This window comes from Lygodium microphyllum, chromosome 2 (genome assembly GCF_053477565.2).
Source record: "Lygodium microphyllum isolate KBCC chromosome 2, Lygodium_microphyllum_v1.1.10, whole genome shotgun sequence".
Lineage (NCBI taxonomy): Eukaryota > Viridiplantae > Streptophyta > Polypodiopsida > Schizaeales > Lygodiaceae > Lygodium > Lygodium microphyllum.
The window spans coordinates 128549601-128566503 of NC_141136.1; positions in this window are offsets into that span (position 1 = coordinate 128549601).

Here is a 16903-nt window from a genome sequence, read left to right on the forward strand (position 1 = left end):
CTTTCACATTACCTTTATAAGTTTATCATCATTGAGATAAATAAACTTAACCAATCTTCTTGCATTTGCAATTACTCTCCAACTACAAGAGTGACTATCATCCTAATGAGGACACTCCAATCAACAATATAAAGTAAAACTATAAAACTTGTGTATGGTAGTTTATAAAATAAATTTTCGTATTGTGTTCCAACCATTCAAATCAAGACCTTACTACAACTTGTCTATATTGCATTGGTGCAAGTAAATCAAAAGACATGGGAAGCTTTTTCTCTAGCACTTCAATCAATATTTTTACATCTCTATACCAAAAAGACAATAAAATTTAGAGTAATGCAAAAAAGACCAAATATTTATTGCAAAAAAAAGATCAAAATATCAAGGAGACAATTGATTATATAACTCACAACTTGGCATTTCCATGGCTTCCTTTCATAGAATTGATAAGAAAACATTACTTCTCCACATAGTCTATTCCAATTAGGCTCCAATGAGAACTTAAAACAATCATATTTCTATAATTTAGCAAAAAAAAAAATCATAAAATCTAACGTAATATCAAATTACTTACTTCTCATTGCATGGAATTAGAAGAACCTCCAAAGTTTCAAAGTCAATTGGATTGAACCAATAAACAAATGCACTAGCATCAAGCTCACTCCTCATATAGTATAAGATAGATGAATCAAGAACCTCAATTTTTTGTTGTATATTAAAGGGGAGCCCATGCATTACACACCTAGCAAAGGAATGGAGATAGTGGGCATCAACATGAAAGTCTATTGCTAAAAAAGTATAGTGAGTATATTTTTTTGGTATTTTATACCTTATCCTAGCAAGAAGAATAGACTCATTTACTTTTCTTATTTTACTATTAAGGATTTTAACATAGTCAAAGTCAGAAAATACCATATAAGATATTTGATTGATATCGCCAGATAAAAAGCAACAAACATTGAAGCCCTTAGGATCAGCCCTTTCAAGAAGGGTATATAGCTCTTCTTCAAAAGATGGGTGTTGGTGTGCTTCCTTTTCTTTTGCCTTTTTCATTTTATACTCCCTCCATTTATCTGCCTGCTTTTTTGTGCCCTTGGCCTCTTTCTCATGTAGTCTTGTGTCTTTCATGGGTGACATCATTAACCTTAGGACCTGGATCATCTTTTTTTCCCTATATGGAGGCATATTTAAAATATTGAAAGCCTTCACATCATAAAGGAAAAGCATCTCAATGACCTTTGAAAACCTGTATCTCAACCTTCTAAGAATTATCATATCTTTGTCCATAAGTATAAGCCTATATGCATGAGAAGGAAAAATATAGGAATCTTGAAAAAACTCAGTCAAAAAATCTTCTACAACCTCCTGAATGCAATTGAGCTCTGCCCTTGTCTATCTAAAACTATCAAAACTATGCTTGTCATAGGGATTTTATGTTGCTTTGTTTAAAAGTAAGAACATTACAAAAGTGGAAGAAAAGAAGATAGAGTTGAGTGCAGAGATTATAACACGTCCTCTTGAATGTGTCCCAACATTTCCCAGTTACCTCATCAACAAAAAGAGATATGTATTGCTAAATGATATTCAACACCTTTTTTATCTCAAAGAAGATTACTGCTTAGCAATCCTTGCAGCATGGGATCAAAATGATAAGAATTTTATAGGATATGAATAGGAATTGCTAGTAACTCTTGATGTTGAGAGATAGAATTTTCAAGACAACTCTGTAGCCTTGCATTCATGTATTAATGATATCTTGGAATATGAAAAGGTAGGGCTACCTATAGATGAAGAGTTCTTACAAATTCACCAAAGACTTAGTATTGATGACATGGGGTATGAAGAGAAACTGAAGTCTCCACCATTAGAGGAGAAACCAAAAAGTTCAATAAATCTTTATGATGATAGTCTTCTTAAAGAAGACAAAAACCGAAAGGTATGGAAGATAATTCTAAGATATCCATTGTGGGTTATATTAGAGTATGTTATGCATTATAGATAAATATTATTGAATATTTATTTATTGACATCTTACACTATTGTGGTTTATTATGCAGATAGAAATTGAAGATGCGAACAACTTTCTTTGAAGAGCCAAGGGCTCAAGACCATTGAAGCTTGGAGAAATTCAAGGCCTTGGTCATTATATTTGGAAGCTTAAATAATCAAACAATTGCTTACAATTTATCATAGCAAGTTGCCAAGCTCTCCAAGCTTGCCAATGATGTCTTTGAAAGCTATCTCCAAAGTGATTGGATCCCAAGTTTTCAATAGAGGATTAGATAAGATAATTCTAGTAGAAAATGACAAAGTTGTAAGAGTTTTTGGCTTCATGCCTACATATATTAGATCCAGGGTAAGATACTTTGGAGTTCTTAGCTCTTATTTTCTCTCCCATGTAGGATATGCCAAGAATTTGAAGCTCCTTCTATTGGAAACAAGAGTTCTTGAAATGTAGAGGTCTCATTGAGTGGAATGAAACAAAAGATTCCTGTAAAGGACCTAGTGAATTGCTTAAAACTAGAAACTCTTCTGCAATAGAGTCAGACTAAAAGATATCAAGTGTTTCTTGAAACCCATATTTTTTCATCTCTTTATCTAGTTTGTAACCATTTTGAAAATCTTTGCTTGGCACAAGAGCTTAAATATCTCTCTTTTCTTCTTTGTGTGACGGTTTGTATAGTCCTTGCCAAAAATGATGCATTATATGATACAATTGTGTCTTTGAGCTTGAATTTGTGTCAAATTTGTGTGTAGAATCATTGAAAGGCCTCTAATAAATTGTTTTCTTTGTATCTTCTACCTCCATGTCTTGTGTATCTAAAGTATTTTGCTCTTTCTTAATAATTTAATTTTTCCAAACCTTGGGTTGAAGAAATAGATAAAGATCCATATTTCTTGATAAAATATGGAGCATGGTTGTATGAAATATGATGCACACCTAAAAAATAAAGAAAGTTAACAAAAAAACCTTATATAAGTAAGACAATAAAGAGATATATATATGCAAACTTCTTACCATATAGTGAGTGAAGTGTTGATTACCCAAGCTTCTGTTATTGCATTTTTAAAAAGGCTCAATTGGGTTTTGAAGTCTTTGAGATCATCATCATTTCATTCAGTTTTATCACAATAAAAGAATAATTTGTCTAGTGTTTTCCAAACATTGTATTTTCTATTTTGAGCTTGTCTACTATCGACATGATCCTTAACTGCATTATGTAAGAACTTCTACTGATTGTATCTAATAGTTGAGCTACCATTCCTAGAGTTTATCTTACCAAGTCTTCTATGAAAGCCTAGGAACCTTCTAGCCTTTAGTCCACCAATAAATGGCCTTTTGGGGACACACTTGCCATCCTTAGACTTTTCAAGATCTAGTTTAATAAAAATATTACGACCATGCGGACCAATTATAGATAATACTTTTTTAATCTTTGTTATAGCATATGTTCTAGCTGATAATGGCTTCATCTTCCTTGAAAATCCTATATAAAGATGAACAAGCTTTTCAATTATCCTGTAAAGCGCATGAAGTGTATAGATATAGGCATTCACTAAATGAATATCTACGACTAGCTTAAATTGTGGATCCTTGTTATGCCTAGAGGGAGCTCTATTCCAATTTTTTGAGTTAAACTATATGGTTATGGACATGCATTAATATAGGTAAGGAGATTTGGAGTTGGCATGGCTTTAGTCGCTTCAGCGAGGTTTGTCATTGCTAAGTCTCCTATGAAAGCCTAGGGACCTTCTAGCCTTTACTCCACCAATAAATGGCCTTTTGGGGACACAATTGCCATCCTTAGACTTTTGAAGATCTAGTTTAATAAAAATATTACCACCGTGCGGACCAATTATAGATAATACTTTTTAAATCTTTGTTATAGCATATGTTCTAGCTGATAATGGCTTCATCTTCCTTGTAAATCCTATATAAAGATGAACAAGATTTTCAATTATCCTGTAAAGCGCATGAAGTGTATAGATATAGGCATTCACTAAATGAATATCTATGACTAGCTTAAATTGTGGATCCTTGTTATGCCTAGAGGGAGCTCTATTCCAATTTCTTGAGTTAAACTATATGGTTTTGGACATGCATTAATATAGGCAAGGAGATTTGGAGTTGGCTCCCTTTAATACATTCTACATATATAAAAATTTTAACATGGCTTTAGTCGCTTCAGCGAGGTTTGTCGTTGCTAAAGGGATGAAGGAATTTAAAAAAAAATCATCGCTTAAGCGACAATACCTTCCGAACAAACCCGAGCTATTCCTTTTCGTCTCCTCTATTTCTCCTCGGTGATTTTTTGATACACCCCCCTCTCTCACTCTCTTTCTCTATCATGCACTCTCTCTCTCATTTGTTGCACCCTCTGGACTCAATTATCTCAATACCATAATTGAATAAGATAAAAATAGATTTTTGTACTTGTTTTAATGATCACAAGTTTTGATACATGTATATGTATATAAGAGAGAGAGGGGGACTTGCCATCCATGAAGTCTTGAATTACCTTGAAAAGATTTTATTTTTCTAATTCTTGAATTAATTTTAAGATTCATTAAGTTGTTGTATACATTCACGAAGTAAATTTGAGAGGTAGGACTTAGGATGCTTGTGCTATTTTTCTCAACCTATTGCTGCCTATAAAGATTGTTGTTGCATCTAGTAGTTCTTCAAGTATTTTTATGAAGGAGAGTGTGGTACTTAGTGAAGAATAAGAAATAACATGTTAAGAATAGTGAAAAACCATGAGATTTTTCCAAAGGATTAGGTATTTGTATGATCCTTCTTGGGTGCATACAAGATTCCAACTAGTTGTTTAGTATGGAGTGGGTTCCTTATAGCTTGATGTTTATATGATTTAGTATACTATCTAGTTATCTTTTCCCATTGGCTTCATAAGTGGCTCTCTTTTGGAATCTAAAAAGAAAACAAGTAAATTCATGTGAAGCATTTAGGTTCTTCTTAACTCTTTGCAATTGGTGAACGAAAACATAAAAGGGGAGTCAAAGCACTTGAAAGTTCTTGGAACTCTTAATTGGGTGGATCATTTCCTATATTGATATTTGGAAGGGTCTTACATCAGGATATTGATAAGGGAATTAGGCTAGGAGATCATCCCTAAGTTAACTAAATGTACCCTTTGATTGTGAGTTTGTATAGTTGGGTGTTGAGGTAAAATGGCCATGCATAACGAGACATATTGAGACCCTAACTTATAGTCGATATTGACCTACATGACCCTCTCTCACCCATCCATCTTTCCTCTAACCTCGATTTCTAACATGTAATGGTTTCCCCAATGTATAATGTAATGGTTTCGCCAATGTAATGGTGTGGTTGCTCATCAGTACACGTACAATAAAACATTACTCTTTTGAATAGTAGTCTATGTTGTTATCTTGAGGCATAACCTTTTTATCTCCTAGATACCCATCTTTTTGGTAGCCCATAATATCTCCTAGACACCCATTTTCTCAACGCACTATACAACAATTAAAATTATAATAATCTAACTCAATTAATGACTTAATGCTCTACCCTGATACTTGGGTGTGAGGTACTTTGAAACTTGATACTTTGTAAATTGGTACTCTTATGGAGTCACATACTTTTGAACTTTGCCCATTGGGCCTTGGTACCTGGAAACGAGTTGTCATGTAGTGCTGAATTCGCTACCTTGGTGAATAATTACACGGAAACCAAAGCTTGTTAATATTAGAGCCTAACATGGAAATAAGATGGGTAGGGACTTCAATCCAAGAGAGGTATTCTGCAAGGTCTTGACCCAAATGTCTAACTTTGTTAGCCTGGTACCAATGAAATAGGTGCTTCAGAACTTGAAAGTTTAAAACCAAGTACTCTTATGGAACCATGTACTTTCATACTTAGTTTAGGGTTCTTCGTACTTTGGGATGATTTGACACAAGGCTTGAATTCGCTATCTTAGTGAAAAACATGGAAACTATGAACTTGTTGACATTAGAGCCTAACATGGAAAACCACAAAGTTGTTAACATTAGAGCATAACATGGAAATAAGATGGGTAGGAACTTCAACCCAAGAGAGGGATTTTGCGATGTCTTGACCCAAATGTCTAACTTCATTAGCTTAGTATCAATGAAAGAGGTACTTTAGAACTTCATTCTTTAAAACCAAGTACCCTTATGGAACCACACACTAGAACTTGAAACCATGAGCTTGTTGGCGTTAGAGTCTAACATGGAAAACCACAAATTTGTTAACATTTGATCATATCATGGAAATAAGAGGGGACATAGGATCTTCAACCCAAGAGAGAGATTTTGCAAGGTCTCCATCCAAATGTTTGACTTTATTAACTTGGTACCAATGAAAGAGGTACTTTGGAACTTGATACTTTAAAACCATGTACTCTTATGGAGCCACTTGGATGGAACTTGGTATAATAGATCTTGGTACTTGGAAATGAGTTGACCCATAGCATTGAATCTGGTATCTTGGTGGAAAACATAGAAACCACAAACTTGTTGACATTACAGCCTAACATGAAAAACCACAAAGTTGTTAACGTTGGAGCATATCATGGAGATAAGAGGGGACATAGGATCTTCGACCTAAGAGAGGGATTTTGCAAGGTCTCGAACCAAATGTTTGACTTCACTAGCTTGGTATCAATGAAGGAGGTACTTCAGAACCTGATACTTTAAAATGAGGTACTCTTATGGAACCATGTATTTTGGAACATGGTACAATGGATTTTGGTACGTACTCTTATGGAACTTGCATGCACTTTGAATTTCAGATATACACCTATTAACTTACCAGCAAATAAATAACTTTTGGATATATACTACTCCCAAAAATAAGCAAATTCAAATATATACTTATTTACTTACCAACAAACTCAATAACTGTTCAACAATAAACAAATTCAAATACGAAACCAACAAAGGTTAATGTACACCATCAATAAGTATCTACAAATGTGTATATACAAAGCATGCATGTCTAAGTGTACTAACATCATCCCTCCCCTATAAAATAAACAAACATACATTAATGCATATCATCAATAAATCTATACAAATGTGTTTATACAATATTGGTCATGTCAACCCTCCCATCTACAAAACGTATAAATAAATGTCAGATATCATTGATAAAAAAATCCCTAACTACAGCCACCATGCTCCGCAAACTCGGACAAGCCCTCCTCTATGTCAGTACTGCTGTCGCTGCCATCATCTCAACCATCACCACCGCCATCACTATCACCATCTCTACCACCACCACCTCCACCACCACTGCCACCACTAGCAGCCTCTTGACGCCACCCCTCTGCCTCCTGTTGAGCCATCTCTGTCATGTCGCTCTCTTTGGGTATGTACAATAAATTGTGGTTCTAATTATTCTTAAATATGCAGCCATTGAATTGTGTGTGCTTGTGTGTGTGTCATTCTCTCCTTTTATGGTCAAAGCATGTCATTGATGTATGTCTTCTTTGCCTTCAAATATGCAGCATCCAGATCACGACATTGATGATCCCATAAATCAACCTTCACATGGCACATCATGTACGTCAGTAGAGTGCATGAGGATCCTATGTAGGACTGATCATAACATGTATGCAAGACTAAAAGGACAATATTCCAAGGAGTTTGAGCCATGCGATGGCATCTTTGACAATGACGATGGCATAGCTGATTTTGTTGACAATTGGTATCAAAATGATGGTGTGAGTGATATTGCCAACAATGAGAAATATCTTTGAGAAGAAACTCTAAAGCTTATCCATACAAGAAGCCAATTCACACATCTAAGTGCAAGCTTACTTATTCTCAATCTTCACAATCGATTTGGATGGAGTGATGTATCTATTATGGTGCTATTGAAGTATGTGACATAATTTTTTTAGCAAATTCCATTTCATTGTTGTGTGATCATGCTTTTTATTATTTACTATGCTTGATAGCTTGTGTAATTGAGTTATAGGTACTCTCTGAGAAGTTCCTACCTTTAAGAAATGCCCTCCCTACATCGCATGATGCAATCAAAAAAATGATAAATAATCTTGGACTTGACTATAAATCTATACATGCATGCCCCAACAACCTTGTATAGAGCTCAATACAAGGATGATGTGACGTGCCCAAAATTTCGAACGTCTTGTTATAAAGAAGGCAAAGGTAAGGTTCCTAGAAAGGTATTAAGGCATTTTCCCTTGGCTCCACGTATAAAACATATGTTTCAAAGTCTGAAACTAACTAAGCTTATGTCTCGGGGAGTGGAGCATAAGAACAAAGATGTAGTAATGTGAATTCCATCCAATAGTCCTACATTTGAGCAAATTGATTTACACTAGCCATATTTTGCAAAAGAACCACACAATATTAAGATGGGGTACTTGTTGACCGGTGGTACTTATTAACTATAATCAGCCCCCCTATCTCAATATTAAGAAGGATCAAACTCCTCCCTTAATGTTTATTTGGTCCCTCTCATGGATGATCTTCAAGATCTATGGAGAGGGATTGATGTCATGGATATGTCCAATAGTAGTGGTCAAAGAAAATTCATCATTCGCGGAATTGTAACATGGACTATCCACAACTTTCCAGGATATGGTTTTTTCTCAAATACGGGGTTCAACATATACACATTGTCTTGTGTGTTTTTATGATGTGTGTTAAGAAGGTCATTCAATTTTTTATTTTTGCAGGGATATCTACCAAGGGTTATAAAGCTTGTCCTCTGTGTAGTGATTGGTTGAGATCGACGTATAGCAAAAGTTTCAATGAAAATATGTATACTCAACATAGACAATTTTTGCTTGCAAATCATTATTTACGAAGCAGGGGACAAGCCATGCATTTTAATGGAAAGGTGGAGAATGGGAGATGTCCCATGAGGACGACACCAATGGATTGGTATCAAAAGTGAACTACTAGTTGCACTATCAATCTGGATTCGGAAATCATAAGCACTGATGAGAGAGATGACATCCAGATGCAAGCTAGAGGAGAACGTTCTTTGGCATTAAGTCCCTTGATATGGTATGCTTTAGAATACTGGAAGCATTTTAAGATTTTTCATCTTCTTGATCCTATGCATATAATCAAGAACATTGGTCATTCCTTATGGCAACATCTCATTGGTTTTAAAGACACAATTGTAGCAATAAATGACTTAATGAACCAAAACTCAAAGCCCACCCCATGGGTGCTCACATCAAAAGAGATGCAAACTCTCAACCAATGATTTCAATCTATTTGTACGCCCACATGGTATGGCACATATTGTTGAAACATGTTCACAGTACAGGAAAGGAGCTTGTCTCACCTAAAAACACATGATTTGTAACGTATCCACTTGTTATCTTCAAGACACGTCTTAGCAGTCCATCGAAAAGGATGTCTAGAAAGCTTTGCCCAACACTCCCATGGAATGTTACGGGGTTTGCAATCTAGGACTTTCCACCTCTGCCACGTAACAGAAGTATTCTGGCCATTCCCACTTAGGACGGACCTGAATTAGGGTTTTCCCTATTGGTCATTTCCTAAAGGCAACTAGTGTCGAACCCGAGCGAATTACTTTACGCAGAAACGCCAGGTCCAAAGCCAATTCACGCTGCACTTGGTTCAAGGAGAATGGGAAATGAGAGGGATGTGAAGATCAACCTCTCTGCCATAAGGCATAGTCCCATTCTATTCCCCTAAAACAACGTAAATCAGGATCATCTATAACTTAGACTCTAGGTCAACGCTCTTGCTGTTCGTATTCTTTGACGATCTACTGGCTATCCATCATGATTTGAAAAAAGTTCCCAGCCAACCGGACCACCCATCCGTAGGACGGACCTATGGCCATATCCACTGCACTTTCCTCAGGTTGTTTTAGTTATTTAATTACCTAACAAATTTAGTTGGACATGTGTCAATCAGCTTCCTTAATTAACCTGTTAGGTACTGGTTCCTTTACATAATCATAGCACTTGACATAGAAAAGCAATGTCAAACAAGTTCCTTTTCAAGAGGTTATCATATTTATCTTTGAAATACATAAAGTCCAGCCCGTAGGCTTATCCACAGTCCGCCCGAAGGCTATCCAACAATCCACAGCGATCACTAATCCAAGACTTCGCCCATAGACTAGTATGCGGGCCTCGAGATCCAATCCCGAGTTACGTTAGCCTCTTGTGTAGGGCCCGAAAGGCAAGGGATTTAGAGCCAGATCCCCCTCTGGCACCCAACCGTCCTCTTGCTCCAAGTAGTGCTCAACGGAGAGACCTCTTGCGACGAGTTTGGTCCACCTTCCCGGTGCGGTTAACAACCCCCTTGGTTAGGGTCAAGCAGGCAGTCGAGGGTAACTGAAGCTGCCTCTCCCTTCATGCCTTCATCCTCAAGCATTAGATATCCATTTATCCTTTAATTCTTTGATCAAACAAAGCAAAACAGTGCTCTTAAATTTGTAACAAGCGCAATCATTTCCATTGGTCGTTATTGTTGGTCAACTGCTAAGGAGTGAATCCTTCTTTCCGAATGCATCCAGCACTCGATCCGGGATTTAATTTTGACTTGGCAAGATCCCCTATATCCTGGGTTAGGGCGTACCCTATTAACCCGACTTGATCAATACTTTAAGTTCATATGTTATTTCAATTTATTGGTTGGTCTTTTGCTTCCAAGTAATTATCTTTACCCAAGAAAGATACTATATTGGGACGATTATTCATCCTTTTGCAAGATAACTTGTGTAAGAATCTGCCAACCTCATTCTGAGGAATTGGCAATTCACTTGTGATCGAATCACAAGATCATGCTACTCTGCAACTTGTTGCACAAGTGTTGCATCAAACTATGGGACTATTCTATCCATCAACGGTGTCTTCTAATCACAGTGTCATGATTAGATATAACAATCCATTCCTGATTGCATTAGGCAGACATTGTCGGTCCTAGGGTCCCAAGTTCCATCTTTTTAGCTAGAGATTCTTATAAGGAAAAAACCCTAGACCTTTTCTTGCAAGTATGTCCTACTGTCCCTACATTCCGTGAATGTGGGCAAGTATTTAGGGTATAGGAGTTTCAGTTTTAGCAATACGTGCGACTAGGTAAATGTCTTTACCGTGCTAACCCTAGTCAGTTCCTTGGGATACATTGCATTGAATTAACCCTTTTCTAAACGAGTATTCCACGGTTTTTAGGTGTTTAGGTTTATGCCAATTTAACCTGTCTATTCTTGAAGATAATTACACTATCATTTCCATAACCACATGACTCGTTGTCTACGCGTAAGTTGATTTTCAAACCCGAACTTTTTGGTTTAAGATCAAGCATAGGTTAGGTTATAGCCTAAGTCCAATTAATCATCCTATAACTTGCGAACAAGATTCATGCTAAAACATGCAGCCTTTTACTACTTTCATTTTCGAATCAATTTGTCGAATGCAGAACTTACACACCCTTCCATTAAATTAAGTTTTTAGACCACTTGCCTAGTTAAATCTTCTTCATGTAGTCCTAGCAAATTTTTACGATTGCTAATAACTTTCTTTAAGAATCATTTCAAAGAAAAAAATATATATTCAATAATGCAATATGCGGTTTATTCCTTTCATGCTTAATCAGAGTGTACTTTCATAATTCTGTTTTGTAAATATGGACATTGATCTGATTTCAATTTATTGCAATGCACAAAAACTACTTGCTAGAAATGCATATCAATCTTCTGCTCACTTTATTTTGTTCGTTTTATTGAAAATACTAGTGGCCGATCTCTTCCTTTGTGAGCTAATTCTTTTAAATTAACCAAAGCATTTAAGACGAAAAATGCATCCTATCTCCAAAAATCATCCATGCATGATTGAATTATAATGACGTAAATAAAAATTTGGAAGAAAAACCTGGACTTGTGGTGAGATGTCCACGTGGATGTTAGGAGACGATCCTCCTGCAGGCTGTGCCTTGTGCTTTCTTAGGAGCCATTGCGAATGCAGCCTTTCACCCTTGGAAGCAGATTTATGTCCTTGGCCATCTCCTTTGCACGCGTAGCTCCCCTTTGTGACAATTTGCACCGTCTTTCGGAAACGGTTTTTAGAAGGTTTCTTCCTTGAAGTAGGGATTTCATGATTAGGACCCTACAACCATCAAGAATGACATTGTGGAAATGCTAAGGGCTTAAACTCCACTTTTTGAAGAAAACCCGCTTTGTAGGGTCGATGGGAAAAAGAGTTTTGAAACTCGAAAGTGAGGATTTTACGAAAAGGGGGTGCTTAAACCTCGGGAGGGGTTTTAAACGGTCTTAGTGGATCGAAAAAGGAAAGAAGGAGAATGTATAAGTCACCACTGAGCAGTTAAATCATGGAGTAACTGGGCTTTTAACCTACTTGAAAGGGTATTAAGAATGGGCATGAGAAGGGGGTTTTGAATTCTGAGGGGGGGGAGAGGAAAATAGCTCTTGGTGGAAAGGAAAATGGGGGAACAAGGGGGAAGGAAGGGTGTATGAGACCTTTGAAGGGGAAAAGGTGTAAAAGACGCTTGGGAGGAGACTTTCATTGTGTGGGGAAAACGGGTATGAAAGGGCCTTAGGAAGGAATTTTGTATTGGGGGGGGGGGGGGGATAGGGGCTTAAGGATACCACATGAAGGGGGGATTCTTAGGAGGCTATAAAAGCTTCCTAAGAATCTTCTAAAGCTCCTGAGAAAAACGTGTAGCCCACGTGGTGGAAGAAAAAAATAACAGATGGCGACGCAGTTGGTGGTCGATGGCGCGTTCCCTGTGGTGGTGGCAGCAGAGCAGAACCTCCACTCTCGCCCTCTATTCTCGGCGGCGATAGAGTGACGGCCTTCCTCTCCTCTCACGACCACGACAGCGACTGTAGTCTCTCTTGCTCTATGGCAGTAGTGACGCGCCTTAATCCTCCCACCATCCTCCACTTAAATAGGTGAGGGGAGGGGTTCCTCCCTCCCCCACGCGTCATTTCGCATGAGTTCTTCCCCCCTACAAGCTCCATCGAGGAGCTTGGTCATACCTGCTATTCCCCTTTCCTCCAGCATGATAGTTGGCTGGGGGGATAAGGGGAATAATAATAAAAAATTTTGCTATTATCCTAACCTTTTAGCCTCCTAAGAGGAGATTCGTATGCATAATGCGTGATTAGATTCGGGAATGTCACATTTTCTCTCCCCCTCGGAGGAATCGATATGTCCTCATATCGAGATAAACTGGGGATATTGATGGTTGACGGTGCTTTCATCTATCCAAGTGGCATCCTCTTAGGGATAATCTTTCCACTGTGCAAGGCATTCTCTCAAGGTTCTGGATCTCAATTGTCTCTCCCTAACATCTAAGATCCTATCACGCCTTAGTTCAAGGACTCGCTGACTAGGCATTACAACTTTTTGGTCATCGAGTACATGGTTAGGAATAGGTACATACTTCTTCAAAAGGCTGATATGGAATACATTATGAACCTTTAGGTTCTCCGAGAGTTGCAGTCTATAAGCATTAGGTCCTAGGCACTTGAGGATCTTGTATGGTCCACAATACCTTGGACTTAGCTTCTTGCAATCTCCTAAGGATAGGGAACTCATCTTTGGTCGTACGCAAATGAAGACCATGTCTCCTTCCTCGAAGGTTCTATCATGACGCTTCAAATCCGCGTATGCCTTCTGTCTATCCTTGGCGGCTTGGATGTCCTGTCTTATTGACTTTATTTGATCATCCATCTCTTCCAACATCTGCCTTGAAGCTTCAACCCTCAAGGTTGGATCTGAGAAATTTAGGGGACTTTGACAGTCATGGCCATACAATGCTTGAAAAGGGGTCATCTGAATGCTTTGTTGGTAAGAAGCATTGTAGGAAAATTCAACCAAAGGCAAGTATTGAATCCACCTTTTTGGCTCACGACAACAGTATGCCCTAAGCATATCCTCGATGACTTGATTGACTCACTCTGTTTGGCCATCCGTTTGGGGATGGTAGGCGGTGCTAAAACAGAGTTGAGTCCCAATGGCTTCAAAGATAGCTCTCTAGAACTGTGATGTGAAGAGAGAGTCACGATCACTAATGATTCTTCTGGGTAGCCCATGTAGCTTGAATATCACCTTGATAAATAATCTTGCAGTGTCTAAGGCTTTATAATTTATCTTTACTAGAATAAGGTGTGCAACCTTAGTCAACATGTCAACCACAACCATGATGGAGTTGTATCCTCCCTGAACTTGGGTAGGCCAACAAAAAAGTCCATACTGATGAATTCCCATTTCATTTGGGGAATGTCAAGCGGTTGCAAATTCCCTCGCATTTTGACATGTTCGGCTTTGATACGTTGACAAGACAAACACTGAGTGACATATTTGAGAATGTCACCTTTAAGCCTCTCCCAATGGTAGCTCTTCCTAACCGCATTGAGAGTTTTGGCATAGCCAGGATGTCCTGAGAAAGGGGAATTATGAGCTTCCCATAAGATCTTCTACTTAAGTGACTGGCTCGGCTGTATACATAGCCTCGTTCTATAGTAGACAAGTCCACTATTGACAAAGAATTCATGATACTTAGTCTGTAGCTTTTAGTCCTGATCCTTGATAGAGATCTCCCTTAGCATCTTTTGATAGGCTGGATCATGGCATGCTTCCTCTCTAGCTAACTCAAATATTGGGTTATTTGGCATAGATACCTTTGTAGCTAGAGATCTAGCTATTGATGGATTTTGCAAGATTAATGAGTTAAGGAATGCCTTGTGACTGAGTGCATCAGCAACTGCATTCTCTTTTCCTGGTTGGTACTTGATTTCAAAGTCATACTCCTGCAGCACTTCAATCCACCGACGTTGCGTCATGTTGAGCTCATTCTGGGTAAAGATCCACTTGAGACTCTTATGGTCAGTTTACTAATGTAAACTTGTTACCCAACAGGTAGTTTCTCCAAATCTTTAGAGCATGGATGACAACTAACAATTCCAGATCATGTGTAGCATAATTCTTCTCATGATTCTTCAATTTCCTTGAAGAGTATGCTATAGGATGACCTTCCTGCATGAGCACACAACCTAAGGCAAGCATGCTAGCATCTGTTACTACCTGAACTCTTTTTTGAGGTCTGGAAGTTTTAGGATAGGTGCTGATACCAAACATTGCTTCAATCTATCAAAGCTGGTTTGTTTGGGAGTTGACCATGCAATGGATGTTTGCTTCTTTAGTAAGTCTGTCAGAGGTGCTGCAATCAAAGCATAGTTTTTTATGAAGACCCTATACCATCCTGTCAATCCAAGAAAGCTGCGTATTTCTTTGAAAATAGTTGGTATTGGCCATTCTAGCACATCTCTGACCTTTGGCTGGGTCCACTGAGATTCCTTTTGCTGATATGATGAATCCCAGATATTCAATCTGACGTTTGAAGAATGCACACTTCTTCATCTTAGCATACAGGTTATGTGACCTCATTGTCTCAAGGACAATCCGAAGTTGGGGTTCATGATCTTCTTCCTGTTTAGAATAGACTAGAGTGTCGTCAAAGAAGACAAGCACGAAATCATCAAGATATGGCCTAAAGATATCTTGCATTAACCTGTTGAAGGTGGCAGGTGCATTCGTAAGCCCAAATGACATAACTAGGAACTCAAAGTGTCCATATCTTGTATTGAAGGCCGTCTTTGGGATATCTTCTTCCTTGATCCTTATCTGATAGTAACCAGACCTGAGATCAATCTTGGAGAGGATCTTCACACCCTGAAGACGATCAAGAAGCTCATCCATTCTAGGAATAGGGTACTTGTTCTTGACAGTTGATTGATTCAACCCTCTATAATCAACACATAGTTGAGGTGTTCCATCTTTCTTTTTCTGGAACAATACTGGAGCTCCCCATGGTGAACTGCTAGGATGGATGTAGCTCTGATCTAGCAGTTGCTTGAGTTGTTCCTTCAGCTCAATTCCTTTTGGGATGGACATTCTATAAGGTCTCTTTGCAATTGGCACAGCTCCTGGTACTAGCTTGATCTCATGATCCACTTCTCTTTGAGGCGGATGTTCTGTCAACTCTTCAGGAAATATATCCACATATTCCTTTAGCCAAGAAGGTCCTTCACTAGACTCCTATTTCTGATCTAACTTATTGAGCTTAATTAAGTAGATAGGTAGTCCTTTTTTGACTCCCTTTATAATCCGAGATGCCTTGGCCAATTGAATTTTTGGCTTCCCTGCTTCTCCTTGAGTTGTGACCAATTCCCCTTCAAAGTTTCGAAAGGAAATTTGGCCCTTCCTGTAATGAATGTGGGCATCATTAGGTTTAATCCAATCCATTCCAAGTAGACACTCATGGATACCTAAATTCATGACTCTGAATTTGACCGAAGTAGTCTTTCCTCCCAGAAAGAATTCCACCTTAGCAGTTTACCTGGTACAAGTAACCTCATGACCATTTGCCAATTCCACAAGCAAGGTAGGTGCTTCTACTGTGGCTATTCCTAATCTTTTTGCACAAGCTAGTGAGATAAAGGAATGTGTACTGCCACAATCAATCAAGGTCTTGAAACTTTTACCTTGATAGTCCGACGGTGTTTGAATCATCGAGAACTGGCGATTCGGCCCTTTCTTGTGAAGAGCAGCATGGACTGTCGCCCTTTCAAACTTTGTTTCCATGGTCGGATCTTCTTCTTCTTCGCACATCTGCTTATTGGCAATGCAGGTGGTTCTTCCTCTGCCTCGGGTAGCGGCTCCCTGACCACGGCTAGTTCCTTGGAAAGGTTCTTGGCGATGTCCTCCTCCAAGCTTGGGACATTGCCTCTTGAAATGACCGGCCTCGTTGCAGTGGAAACAACGGAGGTTTCGGCCATTGCTTTGAGTAGGAACAAAGTTGTTGACATTGTTAGTTCTTGCTTTCTTTCTTTGTCCCTGATTCTGACCTTGAACTCTCT